Source organism: Cryptomeria japonica, chromosome 5 (genome assembly GCF_030272615.1).
Source record: "Cryptomeria japonica chromosome 5, Sugi_1.0, whole genome shotgun sequence".
In the NCBI taxonomy this organism is placed as follows: Eukaryota; Viridiplantae; Streptophyta; class Pinopsida; order Cupressales; family Cupressaceae; genus Cryptomeria; species Cryptomeria japonica.
This window is the reverse complement of record NC_081409.1, coordinates 847,197,129-847,218,042: the sequence shown is the minus strand read 5'-3', so window position 1 is coordinate 847,218,042 and position 20,914 is coordinate 847,197,129.

Below are 20,914 nucleotides of genomic sequence, written 5' to 3'. Positions count from 1 at the left end.
AATCCTTCTACTGGAAGCCGGTAAACAACTATAATAGTTGACATTAATGACAAAAAATCAATGCAACACATAATTAATATATGCCACAAATCATCCTAGTTATTCTGTATTTCACTTTCCACAGGGTCTAAATTTTCTGAGGGTGACTTAACAGTTTCAACTTTGAAATTTCTCATATCAATGTCACAAAACATCACCATATTATTTAGGTCAAACTGTTCAGCAGTATCATCAGATCTGGGTTCTCTTTCTAACCTAACATTTTGTCCATTTATAGGGATAGTAGCATATGATAAGTCTAGTTGAACATTTTCCCCAGCCACTGTCGTCCATCGCCTTGACAAAAACATACCATAATTCGGGGGGACATCTAGAACTATGATATTTGCCTTATAGACCAAGCATAACATATCTATCTTGATTTCTAATTTTTTTAGGATACCTATCACAGATATAGATCTATTATCCATAGAATAACATTTCCCATATTTGCTATCAACTTTTAATCCAAGTTCTTCCATGACCCCCACAGGCATGATATTAATAGAAGCCCTAGAATCAATCATGCAATTTTTTACATGTTTACCATTGATTAATAGAGTCATATAAAAAGGATCTACTTGGGAGGGGGCCTTGGTGGTAGTGTTCACTAGATAGACTTCAGGTGTTTGCATGGTTTCAGAATGTTCGACTTGTGTGCTCAGATTGTCATTTTTTTAAACAGCATTGTTTTGCACAACATCTTGGGACATACTGGGAACTCCATTTATGATAGCCAAAGCATTATCTTTATGATCTGGGATTTTCTTCATTTCTAACAAAGGAACATAAATCTTTATTTGAGACTATATTTGCATCATATCAAAAGAAGGTGCTATTAAATTACCTAGATTAGCATCCTTCTGAACTATTGTTGTTGGTTGCTTCTCCTTTTTAGCCATTTTTGCTTTGGGGAGAACCTCATCTGCAGCCTTCTTCTCAGTCTTCCTGAAATTAGTGCTTCCCTTTGGCACATATTTCTGAGTAAGGACAAGTTTTTCAGTCTTTCTTTTCTCCCCAGTAACTTGTGGAGGAGTTTGTTGTTTAGCCTCTGGATGCTTGTCTTTGATGAACATCCCACATGGTCTTCCCTAGTTGGGCAGAGCTTCCCTTGGTTTCAAATTTTATCGACTCTTAATTTGGGTAACAACAACAACAGTGATTTTCTTGATTTCTTCCTCAAAAGGTCTTATCAAACTAACATTTTCAGACTGATTACTGGAGGTGTTTACCCTATAACCTTCCCTTTCTTCCTCATTAGAAAACACTTCTTAATGGTGGCTGCCACTCCATTTCCTTTTGAATATCCACATCTACCTCTGCTTCATTTTCCTCAGAGATTAAATACTCAGATTCACTATTTTCTTAGAAAGATGAAACATTCACTATGTAGTCTGAGAATCCATCCTCCCTGCAGCTGGCATAAACATCCTCATCTTCCTCCATGGCCTCTGTCACTGCACATTAAGATTGTGTATGTGTAAACTTACACACATTGCACCATGGAATATCCTCCACAAAGTGAGCACCTGATCTTTTCAGTGGGTTTGGTGTCTCTTTGTTTGTAGGCCTTTGATTTCCAACCACAGGCCTTCCATCTTTCCAGTTAGTGTTATAGGGCATATCATGCAATTTTGGTCGATCATTCCTCTAAAAACTAGGTCTATCATGAGATATACCCTTCTCATTTATTTCCACTTTGTAACTTAGATCCTTTAGGGCACCCATAACCTTATCCAACTTATCCTCTTCCTTGGGCACCCAGTTATGATGCCCTCTAGGATTTTGCAGAATCTTGAAATCATCTCTTCTTGATATTTTCCCTGAGGCCTTTCTATTATTCTCAATGGTTTGAACCATTTTGAATGCAGCGGTCAAAGTTGGAGGGTTATTAGACCTTAGCTCATATCCAATTTTAGGATCAAAAGCATCAAAGTAAACACCAAGTTCATGTTGTTAGTTGGTTTCAAACTGAGAGGAATCTTGTTCAAAATCTTAACGAATCTATTATTGAAAAAGGCAACATCTTCATTCTGATTTTTTCTAATACTTGTCAACTCATACAAAGAAAACTTAGGGTTTGAATGATCACCATACTGATCTTTGAACATTCTTTTGAAGTCTTGGAATAATCTGATTAACAAATCAAACAAACTTTTGTACCATTGTCTAGTGTCATCAATCAAAGATTGCATGAACATCTTCATGAAGACATCTTCATCCTCCACTTCAAAATTATCCATCACATTTTGGAAAGTTCTCCTAAAATAGAATTGTTCCCTGAAAACTTTGGCAATGCATCTCTTAGCTCATTACTTACTAGATTTGGGAAACCCACAATCCCAGTAAAATCAATCTGTCTATATCTATCCAGTTGCATTGGTCTCATTGCAAACCGGTTATGCATTTGTTGTTGATGGTTTTGTTGTAGGGGTATTTGATATTGTTGTTGATATTTCCCTACAATTTTTTGTTGATATTGTAGGAACTATAAATATTGTTGATAAGCATTATTTACTCCAGCTGGGTTACCATGTTGATACATTGGTGGAGGTGGGTATTGCGGGATAAAAGGAGCTTGCAGAGGTGGTTGACCAAAAGTTTGTCCCAGCAAATTGTACTGATTTTGGGCTCCATAATATTGACTGGTACTTGTTTGACTAGTACTCATATTTTGGACATTGACAGGGGGAGGACTTGTGCTGACAGAAACAGATGATGAACTTGGCATTCATGTTGTCCATGGGTTAAACATTGGCACGGTACTAGCACTAGTACCAGTAAAACTTGCCTGGGTATTATCTTGAGCAGTAAGTATTGCTCGTGTGGACACAGTACTTATAATAGGGGCTTGAGTGGTGGTACTTGTAATAGCAAGGGCTGAAACCCCAATGGTGCTTATGCTAGAGGGAAGACATGTGTAAGGACCCACTTGTCCTAACCCTAGTTAAACCAAACTTAAACTCATTGTTTTAATTAATTATTAAATTAACCATTATTGCACATGCAAAAGCAATAATTATTAACATGCAAGTAATAGATAAGTAACTGAACAACCATGCAACTCATAAATAACATGTAGGAATTAAATGTGCATGCAAACAATAACAATCTAAAATTACGCATGAGGTCCAATAGAATGCAAACCATAATTAGTTATGATGTCGAGTTACGTGTGCGCATGAGTAGCGTAAATCATATGCATGAAATTATTACGAATTAAATTAACATGCAAAAACTCATAATTAAATAATCTACCAGATAATTAAATATGACCATGCATACATGCGTAAATGAAAACTAATCTAAGAAAGTAAATCATGCATGTTAGTGGGTTAGTATATTAGTAGCCTTTTTTTTCTTCTTTTTTTTGTCAGTTACATTGCATGGTGACTTCTTGTCGCTTTACATCATGTGACCTTTATAGGTCCTTTTTCATAACCTCTACATGCGACCATTCTGGTCTTTACAATGAAATAAAATATACATCTTTAATTATTACATAAAATTTTATCTGGAATCTCTGACTTTCTTTGTCTCCAGATGTGTCGCCTCCGTTTGACCTGGATAACCTCCTCTCGTAAACCGGATGACGGACATATGACCCAGGCATTTTATCCGCCCAACCAAATGAAGCATAAGCTTCCCGGTGCTCTTGATAAGCTCCCGTCCCTCACAACGGAGTATCCTAGCAAGTCGGTACCAACTAGTAGTAAAGGAATCTTGTGCAATCATGTAGAACTAACAAACCATCCTAGTTGAACTAACTACGTGTGTTATGGCAGGGAGAAAAATAAATAAATATGATGGCCATCATTACCCTATTGGGGAGGTGAAGAAAATCCCCCTTCCCTGGTTAGCCCATAAACAAGCACTCTCGTTCCATAATCATCCCTCATAGACAAAAAAATAATTAACCCTCCGCGCATTAATGTCAGAATAATATTATTATATGTTTTCTTTATAAATTTTTAGAAATTTTCCCTTTATAATATAATTTCCTCAAATCAAAATTAAATTTTAATATTTTCAATAATTCTAAATTAAGAATCTCTATTTAAGTTAAAATTTACTACTATCAAGACTTTCCAAATATAGTCGTAATGTTTCAGTCTTTTCTTAAAAACCCAGATACCAATTTCTCTAAAATTTTCACAGTAACTAAAAATATTGAAAACGCAAAAACCCAGTAAATTTCCTAAAAACCTAGTTTCTACTTTTTATGATACATCAAGAAGAAGGTGTTGACAACACAACTGACACATCAAACAAACTAGCATTAAATCCACAATACCCAATTTTAAAAGAAAAAGATCAAATAAAGACTCAATAAAATATGTAAAATAAATGAACCTCGTTGTAAGAAAGAAGAATCGCAGGCATTTCCCAAATTTTAAACAATCTCTTCAATCTACCTTGTCGACTTCACAGCAATCACACGAATCAAGAAGCTCAAAAAGAATTGGAATGATCAAATAACAGGTTTATTCCTATATTTATAAACATTGAATTCTCTAAAAATAAAATTTAATTGTTTGCATGATTAAATTCTAAAAATAAAACTAATTATTAAAATTAGAACTCACAAAATAATTAATTGATTTTATTAAATTACAATTTGTTAAAGATTTAGTTTTTAAGAAAATAATTAATTATTAGGCTCTCACATGTCGTCTATATTTTTAGTACATAAGTTTAGTCCAACATTGTATTTTTGCATGCCTTGATCATTTATTTAAATTTATTAATTAATATTTTAATTAATTTCTTGAATTAATCTCATTATTTATTTTAATTAGTCCTCTAATTTAAGTATTTATAAGATATTATATCTTAAATATCTTTTATATTTTATAATTTAATTATCAAATAATTTAATTTTTAATTACTCAACTAATTAATTTATTTACTCTCTTTTAAATAATTATTTTATAATTATTTCTAGCTTGATTGTAATATTAAATACTTGTATATTTAATAATTTATCCTTATTATTATTTTTATTTTATTTTATCAATATATTTTAGCCTCCAATTCTTTTTGAGTTTCTTGATTCGTGTGATTGTTGTGAAGTCAACAAGGTAGATTGAAGAGATTGTTTAAAATTTGGGAAACGCCTGCAATTCTTCTTTCTTACAGCGAGGTTTATTTATTTTACATATTTTATTGAGTCTTTATTTGATCTTTTTCTTTTAAAATTGGGTATTGTGGATTTAATGCTAGTTTGTTTGATGTGTCAGTTGTGTTGTCAACACCTTCTTCTCAATGTATCATAAAAAGTAGAAACTGGGTTTTTGCGTTTTCAATATTTTTAGTCACTACGAAAATTTCAGAGAAATTGGGATCTGGGTTTTTAAGAAAAGACTGAAACATTACGACTGTATTTGGAAAGTCTTGATAGTGGTAAATTCTAACTTAAATAGAGATTCTTAATTTAGAATTATTGAAAATATTAAAATTTAATTTTGATTTGAGGAAATTATATTATAAAGGGAAAATTTATAAAAATTTATAAAGAAAACATATAATAATATTATTCTGACATTAATCCGCTGAGGGTTAATTATTTTTCTGTCTATGAGGGATGATTATGGAACGAGAGTGCTTGTTTATGGGCTAACCAGGGAAGGGTGATTTTCTTCACCTCCCCAATAGGGTAATGATGGCCATCATATTTATTTATTTTTCTCCCTGCCATAACACATGTAGTTAGTTCAACCAGGATGGTTTGTTAGTTCTACATGATTGCACAAGATTCCTTTACTACCAGTTGGTACCGACTTGCTAAGATACTCTGTCGTGAGGGACGGGAGCTTATCAAGAGCACCGGAAAGCTTATGCTTCATTTGGTTGGGCAGATAAAATGCCTGGGTCATATGTCCGTCATCCAGTTTGCGAGAGGAGGTTATCCAGGTCAAACGTGTTAGAGTAAAGTAATTAATTAACTTTGCTCTCCTCTTAAGATTTCCCTTTATGCACATATTAGTCATTTAATAAATAATATTTAATTATTAAATGCACACACCTTAGGGTTAGGTTTTCCTTTTGGTGTTGATCTCCTTTATAAGGATTGATCTCTTGTATTATTCATATTCTTGATTCATTTTTTCTCTGATAATACATCTTTTCTCTTTGTCAGAGCCAAAACCCTTGTATTCGTTCTCTCTCTTTCTCTGTGATAGGTTTCTTGCATGCAGGTTTCTTTTGGGTTCAGTGGATTTGTATTTCTCAAATCCTACATGGTATCAGAGCTAGATCTGCTGCAGCTTGTTCAGACTTTTGAAAGATTTTGAGATCCAGGCTTTGGTTGCATTAGATCTGTGTTTGTCTTCTGTTTTTTATTTTGGAATAGGGGGTATTTTTTTCGGTGCACTTTGAGCCCAAACGGACCTCACCATTGAGCTCGTAGCGCCCAAAAACCCCTATTTCCATATAAAATTCGTCTGATTTGGACACAGTTGCACCATGAGGCAAAAAAAAATTTGCCCCAAGGCCGTACTGCCCTAGGGCACGAAAACCGAGGCGAAAAATTCAAAAAAAAATAAAAAAATATATAAAAATCATCGTTTTTGGGTTTCCGGTAGGTGCAGCCAGTGTTAAGGCCAGCGCCGCCCCCACCCAGCCCGACGGCCACCACTCAGCCACCACAGCCGGCGGTAACCTCCGCGCCGCTGCCCAGCGCAGACCGTCGCCCGCCCGCCGCTCAGGCGTCGCCTGCGCGCCGCCGGCACGCTGCCCGCCGCCACTGCGTCGCCGCCACCGCCGCCACCAAACAGCGCTAGCCCTTGGTCGCCCAGCGGACCAGGGGCTTCTTTTTTTTAGCCCTTGAGGGCTGAAAGGGCCTATCAGGGCCTTTTGAAGCTGTTTTTACAAAATTGGGCATAACTCAGGCATTTTAGTTCGAATTTTCGAATGAAAATAGGCGTTGGAAAGCTGGTTCCGAGCCCAATCTAATTGATGTAGGTCTTTTTCTCTGATTTTGCCATTTTGTAGTGTCTTTTGCCAGTCAAAGTCAGAACAAGTTTTTTGCACTCCAGGAGCCATATCTTTTGCATACGGACTCCATTTTTTGCAAGCGAATAGGTGTTGGAAAGGTGGTTTTGTGCTCTTTCTAGATCTACAGTCTATTTCATCAGAAAATTCTTTAGGTGCTCCAAATTTTGTCTCAACCCGTTATTGCTTTCTATCATTTTCTGGCTTTCAGTTTGTATTGGGGATTAGTTTTTTGCATTGTGGGGGGGTGTTTTCTCTTGCTTTCTGTTATTTACATCAGAAAACTAGAATTTACAAACACCAATACAAAAAAATCAAACCCCCTTCTGCATCTTCTGTCTAGTTCTGAAAGACCACTTAATAATAATTAAAAATTCAGAGCAGTTGAGGCACAGTTCACAAGATGGCAGACAGACCTATTGAATCTCTCACACAGCGTAATTACCACACTTGGAAGGGTCGCATGATGACTCTTCTCCAGTCAAAAGGGTTATGGTCCTATTTGGATGAGGTTCAACCTCAGTTGACACGTCCTTTTGAGATTATGCAGCACAGGAACAATATGGATCAGGCTATGGGATTGATGGCTTTACACATTTTCGATAGTCTTCAGTTTCATCTTGAGGGTTGTCTCACTCCTCGAGCCATTTGGACCAAGTTTGAAGGACTTTTTGGTACTGTCAACAAGTTCAGAGCTTTGCAGCTTGAGGCAGAGTTAACTTCCTTGGTACCTGATTCATTTCCTTCTATTGAGGACTTTCTGATGAAGTTCAAACAGCAAAGATCTATCTTGCAGGGTTGTGGTAAGACTAAGACTGATACAGAGTGCATTTTCCTGATTCTCTCCAAGCTTCGAGGTCCATTTCAGATCTTCTCTTTGACCTTCTATTCCACCATGGATGCCTTGGGTGCTCGCCATGTCATGCCTTCTTTTGAGGTCTTTTGTGATCGTCTGACTCGTGAGTAAGCTAAGCTTAAGCAGTTGGATTCACTTTCAAGTTCACAGAACCAAGCATTGGTAGCCCAGTCCTCCAAAGGAAAACAGAAGCAGAAACCGAAGCCTAAGAAAGATTCAGAGGCTAGTGAGAATCCCTCCAAGCCTCCACCTAAGTTTGATTCAAAACCACAGTCCAATTCTAAATAGGGTAAATCTTCAAAGTCTGATGAGTCTTCCTCCAAGACTAAGAAGAAATCAGGTGATCCTTGCAGTTTTTGTGGCAAGGAAGGACATCCCATTTCCAGGTGTTGGAAACGTTTAGAGGCTTTGGAGGAAGCCATGCAGCAGCATAATATCAGTGCACCATAGCCTCCTTCACAGCCCATAGGGAAAGGTCATGCTCTTTCTGTATGATCATTGTCCTCCACATCCACTTGGATTCTAGATTCTGGTGCCTCTCACCATATGACACACACAGAGGATTTGGTCACCGCTCTTGTCCCTACCGGCACTAGACATATTGCAGTTGGTGACTCAGCACAACTTTTCGTTCAGGGTTCTGGTACTGTTTCATTGGATGGTGGTTGTCTTCAGGATGTGCTTTTGGTTCCTGACATTTCGACAAACCTTCTATCCATTTATCAGATTTGCCACTCTGGCTCTGGTAACACAGTTGAGTTCTCACCTCATGATGTGGTTATTCGAGATCTTCATGACCCTGACTTGGTTGTGGCTACTGGGAGTGTGGATTCTGCATCTCACTTATATAGTTTTGATGGCTTTGAGAGTTCAGACACTGTTGGTTCCTCTCTTATAGCACATGTAAATTCAGTGAGCAGGCTTTGGCATGAGCGTTTTGGCCATGTCAATTACATATATCTACAGCAGATGAGTACACAGGCACTTGTGATTGGGCTTCCACAGATTTCTTGTACGGATGGTGTATGTCATGGTTGTGTCCTTGGCAAACATCATCGAGATCCTTTTCCTAAGGGTCGAGCCTCTCGTGCTAGGGCAGTCCTAGAGTTGGTACACAGTGATCTTATGTCCTTTCCGACTCCTTCCTTTTCAGGGGCCCGTTATGTACTCACATTTATTGATGACTTCTCTAGACGTACATGGGTGTACTTTCTTAAGTACAAGTCTGATGTCTTTGACTCCTTTCGGATTTTTAAGACATTTGTGGAGAAGCAATCTGGACTTTCTATCAAGAGGATACGCACAGATAATGGGGGGGAGTATGTAAATCAGGCTTTCAAAGATTTTTGCACTGAGCATGGTTTACAGCATCAGTTTACAGTTCCTTACACCCCTCAGCAGAATGGTGTTGCTGAGAGAAAGAACAGAACCTTACGGGAGATGGCAAATTGTATGATACAGTCTCGAGCTATGAGTTCTTCATTTTGGGCTGAGGCAGTCAATTGTGCCAATTATATTTAGAATTGGATGCCTCATAAGGCATTGCAACATATGACTCCTGAGGAGGCTTGGACCCATGTCAAGCCTGATGTTTCTACATTCCGAGTTTTTGGTAGTGAGGCTTGGGCATTTATTCCTGATGCTCAGCGGATAGCCATGGAGAGGAAGAGCCGACCACTCATATTTGTTGGCTACTGTGAGGATGTTGAGGCATACAGGTTGTTTGATCCTGATTCCAGAGAGGTCCTGTTTCGGCGGGATGTCCAGTTTGATGAGTGCTATCCTCAGATGGATTCTCCATCCCCAGCTTCTCCCTCATTGCCTACTCCTTCCTCTTCATCTCTTGAGGATGATGTCGATGATGATCCACCATCTCCACCACCACCAGTTGCTCCATCTTTGCTGAAGTGGGCCCGTGATACTGTTGATGCAGCTGGTTCTTTGGCAGGTGATCCTTCCGATACTCGTCGCACTCGTGCTCAGACATCTGGTTCTAGTCTTTTGAGTCATGCCATTTCAGATGATCCTCAAAAGTTTTCAGAGGCGACAGGACACCTTGAGTGGGATAGGGCCATGGATGAGGAGTATTCTTCTTTGATGAAGAATCATACTTGGGATCTTTGTCCTCTTCCTAAGGGAAGAAAGTTGGTTCGGTGCAAGTGGGTGTATCATACCAAGTATGCTACAGATGGTTCTATTGATAAGTATAAGGCTCGTCTTGTTGCGAAGGGGTTTTCTCAGGTAGAGGGTATTGACTACTCTGAGACCTTTGCTCCTGTCGCCAAGATGAATTCTATATGCCTGGTACTTTCACTTGCAGCTTCACAGGGATGGACAGTGTTTCAGATGGATGTGAAGAGTGCCTTCTTGCATGGAGACCTACATGAGGAGATCTATATGGAGCAGCCTCAGGGATTTGTGCAAGACACTTCTTTGGTTTGCAGACTTCGTCGTTCATTGTATGGTCTCAAACAAGCCCCCAGGGCTTGGTATGAGAAGATGGACTCATTCCTGCTTTCCTCTCACTTCACATGCTGTCATTCCGATCACACAGTGTATATTCAGCGTCAGGAGGGTGATCTTTTGATTCTTGTGCTATATGTAGATGATCTCATCATTACAGGTAGCTCATCCTCCATGATTTAGAGTGTTCAGAGAGCTTTGATGGAGCAGTTTGAGATGACAGATCTTGGTCTCTTGCACTTCTTTCTAGGTCTACAGGTTATTCAGTCTTCGGATGGGATTTCCATTTTTTAGGAGAAGTATGCTCTTGATATGCTTCAGTGATTTGGCATGCTTGATTGCAAGCCTGCCTCCACTCCATTTCAGTCAGGTGTTGTTTTGTCTTCAACTTGCTCTACTCCTTCAGTAGACCCCACTTTATATAGGCAGTTGGTTGGCAGTTTGTTGTACCTGACACATTCTTGTCCGGATCTTTCCTTTGCAGTTGGTCTTGTCTCTCGGTTCTCCCATGATCCTCATGAGATCCATTGGCAAGCAGCCAAACGTATTTTGAGGTACATTCGGGGCACCACACATTATGGCATTCACTACACTTCAGGATCCCCTCACATCATTGGCTTCACTGACTCCGATTGGGCTGGTGATGTCAATGATCAGAAGTCTACTTCTGGCTTTGTTTTTTGCCTTGGTTCTGGTCCTATTACATGGTCTTGCAAGAAGCAGTCTGCTATTGCATTATCATCTACAGAGGCTGAGTACCGTGCAGCAGTGTTAGCCAGTCAGGAGGTTTTATGGCTTCGGCAGTCGATGACAGAGTTTGGGTTTCCTCCAGATTGTCCCACTACTCTTGGGTGTGATAATCAAAGTGCCATTCATATTTCTCGCAACCTAGTGGAGCATCAGCGGACAAAGCACATTGAAATCCACATGCACTTCATCAGACAGTTGATTCAGGATGGTTCTCTCATCTTGGAGTATATTCCTACAGAGGAGCAGGTTGCAGACATCTTCACTAAACCTTTGGCATCTCCGCGCTATCTTCAGTTGCACTCCATGCTTGGGGTGAAGGAAGTTGTCCTTGGGGGGTCTCCGTGAGGCCTTCCTTCCTTCATGTTTTCTTTTCAGCATGTCTCTGTATCTCTTTTTGGAGAGGAGTTTTTTCCCACTGGGTTTTCTCCTTTACTCCGCTTTATAGAGATTCTCTTGTATTAGGGTACCTGATCAGGCCTTGTTGCCGGGACCCTCTTTTGCATTGTAGTTCCTTTGCTTTCTTCTGCATTGTTTGTAGCTACATTGTAGCTCATCTTAAGGGGGGGTGTTAGAGTAAAGTAATTAATTAACTTTGCTCTCCTCTTAAGATTTCCCTTTATGCACATATTAGTCATTTAATAAATAATATTTAATTATTAAATGCACACACTTTAGGGTTAGGTTTTCCTTTTGGTGTTGATCTCCTTTATAAGGATTGATCTCTTGTATTATTCATATTCTTAATTCATTTTTTCTTTGATAATACATCTTTTCTCTTTGTTAGAGCCAAAACCCTTGTATTCTTTCTCTCTCTTTCTCTGTGATAGGTTTCTTGCATGCAAGTTTCTTTTGGGTTATGTGGATTTGTATTTCTCAAATCCTACAAAACGGAGGCGACACATCTGGAGACAAAGAAAGTCAGAGATTCTAGATAAAATTTTATGTAATAATTAAAGATGTATATTTTATTTCATTGTAAAGACCAGAATGGTCGCATGTAGAGGTTATGAAAAAGGACCTATAAAGGTCACATGATGTAAAGAGACAAGAAGTCGTCATGAAATGTAACTGACAAAAAAAAGAAGAAAAAAAAGGCTACTAATATACTAACCCACTAACATGCATGATTTACTTTCTTAGATTAGTTTTCATTTACGCATGTATGCATGGTCATATTTAATTATCTGGTAGATTATTTAATTATGATTTTTTGCATGTTAATTTAATTCATAATAATTTCATGCATATGATTTACGCTACTCATGCGCACACGTAACTCGACATCGTAACTAATTATTGTTTGCATTCTATTGGACCTCATGCGTAATTTTAGATTGTTATTGTTTGCATGCACATTTAATTCCTACATGTTATTTATGAGTTGCATGGTTGTTCAGTTACTTATCTATTACTTGCATGTTAATAATTATTGCTTTTGCATGTGCAATAATGGTTAATTTAATAATTAATTAAAACAATGAGTTTAAGTTTGGTTTAACTAGGGTTAGGACAAGCGGGTCCTTACATTTTGGTATCAGAGCTTAGGGTTTAAAAACTAGGACCTTGAGCCTTCTATGCTAAGACTTAGTTTGTTGACTTTCAGGATACCTAATAGGCCAACATGGTGCAAACAAGGAACAAAGCTAGACCTAGCAATAGTGGACCCAACAATAATGAGAGGTTGGAACAGATATTTGAACTACTCAACCGTTAGGGAGCCCGAATGGATAGTATGGAACAAGATATACAAAGGATTCTTAATGGGAATCCTAGGATTGAGTTAGATGAAATACCCAGAGTAGAGGAAGTGAGACTACCCAGGGTGGAAGTGGAACCTCCTAGAGGCAGAATATCAGAAGAACTGGGCAAAGACCTTAAGAAAGTGACCCCACCAAAGTTTGACGGGAAAACCATAGGTGACAGTGCAGAGGCATGGATCATAGAGATGGAGAAGTACTTTTTGCTTAGAGACTTATCTGATGAGACTAAAGCTATATGGGCTGCCTACCAACTCTCGGGAGAAGCTGCTACTTGGTGGGACAATGAGAGAGCACAACATAACTTTCAACCCAGAGAACTTAATTGGAACCTTTTCCTTCAACTTTTTCGAAGCAGGTGGCTCCCACAACACTTCTTCAATAGTAAGATATAGGAGTTTCAAAAACTAACTCAAGGAAACATTACAGTGACTCAATATTGGGAAAAGTTCTCACACTTGTTAAAGTATGTGCCACAGTACCAGACAAATGAGAACTTTAGAATCCGCAAGTTCATCTTAGGATTGCGACCACAAATAGGAGCAGAAGTGGAAATGCATAGTCCAGAGACCATGGCAACAACATTTGAGAAGGCAACTATGCAAGAACAAAAGTTAATACAGATATATGAAGCTAGAAATAACAGAAACTCAGAGTTCAAGAAGAGAAAGTTTCAGAAAAATAATCAAAAGGATGGAACTCAACTTATCAGGAATTTGAAGGGGAACAATACTGGGGACAATAAGGGTCAGAACTTCAATAAGAACTTCAACAATAGAGGAAACAATAATTATGGCAATAACAGGTACAATGATAGAAACAATAATGGGAAGGATAAGCCAGAGTATAAGATGGGACCTAGAGGTGGATGTTTCATCTGTGGAGGAAAGCATTATGCTAATCAGTGTGATCAATGCACAGTGGAGAAAGGAAGAGAAAGACAGCCACATCACCAGATTCATGCTGCAGTTGACAATCGCCAAGTAGACTTCCAAGCCTCACCTATCCAGCTTGATGGTAAACTTTTTGGTCATGCAGTTTCCATTCTTATAGATACAAGTGCTACTGAATGTTTTATGGATCCTAGAGTTATATCTAAGTTAAATGTTAAGCCTAGTTATATGTCTAAACCTTGGAATGTTCAATATGGGAACCGAGCAGAGCGGAGGGTAGACCAATGTTTGGCATGCAGTGAATTATTACTTCCCAACTTCCTCACTCAAGTAAATCTTTATGTAGCTCCATTAGGATGTTATGATGTCATCTTAGGAATCAATTGGTTGATCGAGCATAAGGCTATAGTAAATTGTGAGGATAAACTTGTGGAGTGTTTTGATGACTTAGGCAATCAAGTAAAGATACAAGGGGATAAGAAGCCTTTGCAACTTAGACAAATTTTTTCAATGCAACTTAAGAAGGCCCAAAGGAAAGGTTGTGAAATTTACTCAGTGCACATTAAGGATCTAAGGGAGGATAACACGGGACTTGATACACACCCTATCCTTCGAGAGTTCCAAGATGTCTTCCCAGAGGAATTACCAAGATTACCACCTAAGAGGGAGTTTGATTTTACTATTGACTTGCACCCAGGGACTGAACCCCAATCTAAGGCACCTTACAGGATGGCAACCACAAAGTTATACGAGCTAAAGGTGCAGTTGCAAGAGTTAATGGACAAGGGTCTAATTAGACCAAGTGTGTCACCTTGGGGAGCACCCGTAATCTTCATCAAGAAGAAGGATGGTACACTCTGCTTATGCATTGATTATAGAATGTTGAACAAAGTCACCATCAAGAATAGGTACCCACTCCCTAGGATTGTTGAGTTGTTTGATCAAATGAAAGGTGCAAAAGTTTTCTCCAAGATTGATCTCAGGTCTGGGTACCATCAACTTAGAATAAGGGATATAGATATACAAAAGACAGCTTTTAGAACTCGTTATGGACATTATGAGTTAGTGGTGTTACCCTTTGGATTGACAAATGCTCCTGCAACCTTTATGAACCTTATGAATAGTGTTTTTAGAGATTGTCTGGATGACTTCATCCTGATTTTCATAGATGATATCCTCATCTACTCTAGATCTAAAGAGGAGCATGAGAAGCATTTGAGAATAGTCTTGCAAAGACTAAGGGAACATAAACTCTATGGTAAATTGTCTAAATGTGCCTTCTTTCAAAAGAAAATACACTACCTAGGACACATCATTTAAAAGGATGCAGTCTTCGTCGATCCTGAGAAGATCAAGGCAATCACAAAATGGCCAGCCCCTCGAAGTGTTCCTAAGGTTCACAGTTTCATGGGGTTGGCTGGATACTATAGGAAGTTTGTAGAAGGGTTCTCTAAGATTGCAGCTCCTATTACTACACTCCAAAGGAAGGGAAGAAAATTTGATTGGACAGAAGAATGTGAGCAAGCCTTCAACTTATTAAAATAGAAGTTGACATCAGCATCTATACTTACCATACCCGACCCAAATGGACCATTCACAATTATCACCGATGCATCAGGAGAAGGAATAGGTGGAGTATTAATGCAAAACGAACAAGTGGTATCTTATGAGTCCAGGTTGTTGAAGATACATGAAGTCAACTATGCACGACATGATTTAGAATTGGCTGCTATTGTTCATGCCCTCCAAATGTGGAGACACTACCTTTTGGGTAAGCCCTTTGACCTAAAGACTGATCATCATGGGTTGCGGTACATCTTTACCCAACCAAATTTGAATGCAAGGCAGAGAAGGTGGTTAGAGTTCTTAAGTGAGTATGATTTTGGGATAGATTACATCAAAGGGAAAGAAAATCGAGTGGCTGATGCTTTAAGCAGAAGAAGACACCTAGCAGTGATAGCCACCACCCGGACTACCTTGAGACAACAGGTGTTGGATAATCTTCAAGGGGATGAGCACTATGACTTAGTCAAAAATGTCTTAGAGACTAATCCTTCTAACCACCATTTTGATGGGTACATGTTGGAACCAGATGGACTTCTTAGATACATAAGGAGGATGTATATTCCCAATAAAGGGGGATTAAGGGATTTGATCTTAGAGGAGATGCATAATGTACCCTATGCTGGACACCCTTGTGTGAATAAGATGGTTGTAGATATGAAACTGTTATACTTTTGGCCTGGACTTAAGAAGGATGTGGTAGCCTATGTAAGGCAATGTTTTGAATGTCAATGAGTCAAGGTTGAGCATATGCATCCGGTAGGGTTGTTATTTTTGCACCGTGTACCGAACTACAAGTGGCAAGTCATTAGTATGGATTTTATCCAGGGATTACCTATGTCCAGATATAAGCATGACATGATACTAGTTGTAGTAGACAAACTGACCAAAGTAACTCACCTCATACCCAGAAATCTTAAGGATGGATCAGTAACCCTAGCACATAAGTTTATTAAAGAGATCTTTCGGTTACATGGGGTACCTGAGACAATCATTTCAGACAGGGATGTAAGAATGACTTCACGGTTTTGGACCACCCTAAATGCAGCTTTGGGGACAAGGTTGAACTTTAGTACAGCCTATCATCCTCAGACAGATGGACAGACTGAAAGGGTAAATCAGGTAGTAGAAGACCTATTAAGGATGTACTGTATGGACCAACAGTACAAATGGGAGGATTTTCTTGCCTTAGTGGAGTTTGCATATAATAACTCCTATCACTCCTCTATAGGCATGGCACCATGTGAGGCTCTTTATGGATGTAAGTGTAGGACACCTGTTAGTTGGAACCAAGTAGAAGATAGAGTTTTAATTGGACTAGAATTACTCAAGGAGATGGAAGAACAGATGATATTAATAAAAGCTAGACTTAAGGAAGCAGCTGATAGATAGAAGAGCTATGCAGATAAGAATAGGACCTTTCGACAGTTTTCAGCAAGAGATAAGGTCTTTCTGAGAGTGAGACCTCAGAAGAGCTCTATTTCCTTTGGGGAATCTTGCAAATTGGCACCTAGATATGTTGGACCTTTTGACATCCTGGAAGTGGTTAATCTAGTTGCTTACTAACTTGCCCTACCACCAGCTCTTGCCCGGATCCACAATGTTTTTCATGTTTCATTGCTTAAGCCCTACCATCCCAATATAAAACATATCCTCAATTGGCATTCACTACAGATACAGGACCCATGGGTGGTGCTAGTGGAGCCTACTCGAATCATTGATAGGCGCACTATTAAGTTGCGCAAGAGAGAGATTTTGCAATATAAGGTCCAGTGGGATCAATATTCAGAGGACAGTGCTACATGGGAAAACGCTGAGGATATTGAGCGTTCTTTCCCACATTTATTTTGATAGACTCGGTTATTATTTTCATGCATGTTTGTTTTGTAATAAGACATCGGGTCGATGTCTCTTCCTAGTGGGGAAGGATGTCACGACTCGAATTAGACCTTAGTTAGATTTATTTATTATGTCAGATACCTTTTTATTAACTTTTAATAATGATAGATAATATTGTGTGGTTTAGTGACAATGATGATGGTTAGTTATTTTATGATGATAATGTTTTAATGCTACTTTACTGTTATGATTAATAATACTTAATAATGATGTTTTATTGATATGATGTCGTTATTTAATGATGATAAATAATAATGTTATGATGTTAATATTTTGCTAGATTTTTATGTAATGGGATCTGACGAATTTTTGTCAAGTATAAGTTGTAGGGTAACCGTCGAAGGCGGACATATGATCAAGGAGGGTTTTTCTAGCTCGCCAGTAGCAACCTAAGTATTGGAACCCTATGCAAAGTACCCAATTAGATAAACAATTAGTAAATTAAATTAGGGAGGCTAAAATATATTGATAAAATAAAATAAAAATAATAATAAGGATAAATTATTAAATATACAAGTATTTAATATTACAATCAAGCTAGAAATAATTATAAAATAATTATTTAAAAGAGAGTAAATAAATTAATTAGTTGAGTAATTAAAAATTAAATTATTTGATAATTAAATTATAAAATATAAAAGATATTTAAGATATAATATCTTATAAATACTAAAATTAGAGGACTAATTAAAATAAATAATGAGATTAATTCAAGAAATTAATTAAAATATTAATTAATAAATTTAAATAAATGATCAAGGCATGCAAAAATACAATGTTGGATTAAACTTATGTACTAAAAATATAGACGACATGTGAGAGCCTAATAATTAATTATTTTCTTAAAAACTAAATCTTTAACAAATTGTAATTTAATAAAATCAATTAATTATTTTGTGAGTTCTAATTTTAATAATTAGTTTTATTTTAAGAATTTAATCATGCAAACAATTAAATTTTATTTTTAGAGAATTCAATGTTTATAAATATAGGAATAAACCTGTTATTTGATCATTCCAATTCTTTTTGAGCTTCTTGATTCATGTGATTGTTGTGAAGTCAACAAGGTAGATTGAAGAGATTGTTTAAAATTTGGGAAACACATGCGATTATTCTTTCTTACAGTGAGGTTCATTTATTTTACATATTTTATTGAGTCTTTATTTGATCTTTTTCTTTTAAAATTGGGTATTGTGGATTTAATGCTAGTTTGTTTGATGTGTCAGTTGTGTTGTCAACACCTTCTTCTCGATGTATCATAAAAAGTAGAAACTGGGTTTCTAGGAAATTTACTGGGTTTTTGCATTTTCAATATTTTTAGTTAATGTGAAAATTTTAGAGAAATTGGGATCTGGGTTTTTAAGAAAATATTGAAATATTACGACTATATTTGGAAAGTCTTGATAGTGGTAAATTCTAACTTAAATAGAGATTCTTAATTTAGAATTATTGAAAATATTAAAATTTAATTGTTTGCATGATTAAATTCTTAAAATAAAACTAATTATTAAAATTAGAACTCACAAAATAATTAATTGATTTTATTAAATTACAATTTGTTAAAGATTTAGTTTTTAAGAAAATAATTAATTATTAGGCTCTCACATGTCGTCTATATTTTTAGTACATAAGTTTAGTCCAACATTGTATTTTTGCATGCCTTGATCATTTATTTAAATTTATTAATTAATTTCTTGAATTAATCTCATTATTTATTTTAATTAGTCCTCTAATTTTAGTATTTATAAGATATTATATCTTAAATATCTTTTATATTTTATAATTTAATTATCAAATAATTTAATTTTTAATTACTCAACTAATTAATTTATTTACTCTCTTTTAAATAATTATTTTATAATTATTTCTAGCTTGATTGTAATATTAAATACTTGTATATTTAATAATTTATCCTTATTATTATTTTTATTTTATTTTATCAATATATTTTAGCCTCCCTAATTTAATTTACTAATTGTTTATCTAATTGGGTACTTTGCACAGGGTTCCAATACTTAGGTTGCTACTAGCGAGCTAGAAAAACCCCTCCTTGATCATATGTCCGCCTTCGACGGTTACCCTGCAACTTATACTTGACAAAAATTCGTCAGATCCCATTACATAAAAATCTAGCAAAATATTAACATCATAACATTATTATTTATCATCATTAAATAACAACATCATATCAATAAAACATCATTATTAAATATTATCAATCATAACAGTAAAGTAGCATTAAAACATTATCATCATAAAATAACTAACCATCATCATTGTCACTAAAACACACAATATCATCTATCATTATTAAAAGTTAATCAAAAGGTATCTGACATAATAAATAAATCTAACTAAGGTCTAATTCAAGTCGTGACAACATGCATATATGATTAAAGGACAACTGATTGTATTAGGTACACTTGGCATTTGACCTGACATTCCCTGAAAAGGTGTTTGTGCAGATCGTTGAATGGTCAAATTCAACATTTCTTTCACTATCATATCCCTCTCACTTCTCACTTGGTCTAACTGTCTCTGCAACTCTTCAGCTGAAACTGCAAGAATATTTCCTGAAGTGGAATAGATATTGGAATCAATGAATTTGGCCTGAAAAGGGGTCTGTGTTGCAGGAAAGCTCATAGAAATAGGTATAGCTTTAGTAGACCCCAGGCCAAATTTGCCTTCTGCATCAGGTAATTGATCAACATACCTAGCCTCAAATTCCCTTTGCACCCTAACCCTTTCAAAATCTGCATAAAACTTCTCATAACCATCTTGGTTTTAGATAGAGTCATTGCAATAAGGATCTTGTGGATTCTTATCCATGTTTGAGAAAGTATGACTAATAACAAGGTTCTTTCCTGGGAAAGACACTTCACTACTAGTATCCTCTACTTTGTATGCAGACCTATAAGTATCACTATGACAACCTTTTGAAATACTCTGTCCTTTTAAGTCCACTAATAACTGATTTCCTTCTTCTATTCTAATCATGGGAATATCAAGGTTAATACTAACTAATGCTTGATAAGAGATGGTTTGAGGAATACCTTTATCTTTGACAGTCCACCTCTTGTTTAATGTAGACTTGTTGCCCTTCCTGCTTCCTTGGTCTGCCTCCGTTTCTGAACTAAGATCATTATTTGATGTGTTGTGTCTTGCAATGCACTCATTCCTTCTTGTAGCAATATGTGTAACCTTCTTATTGCTCATGTGAACCTTTTCAAGCTATGGACTGGCTTCTTTCTTTTCAGAGTCGCCACCCAAGATGGGAATATACGTTTCTTTAGTAACTCTGGACTTTGGACAAGGGCTACTGGGGGTAAGATATGTTTTGACACAATCTTGACTTTTCTTTGATCTACAGTAGAGTTGCCAATCTGTTGGTTCCCAAATCAACAAATCCTAAATCCTAGAGAAATAGCCACTAACTCATGAACAGACTCAGGATTTGACTTGGCAAATGAACAAGATTCAGCATGGAAGCTGCAATCTTCTACTCTCCAGGCTCTGCAAGACCTAGCAAGGATTACCTATTGCACTATTGTCCATATATTGGCTTCATGTTGACTGATAATGCATTGTATAGAAAATGCTTTCAATAAAAATATACCAAGGAAAAGCATAACATACTATAAATTATAGCTTGAACCTTAGTTTCTCATCACTTTTGCTAGCATTGAAAACTAGCTCTAATC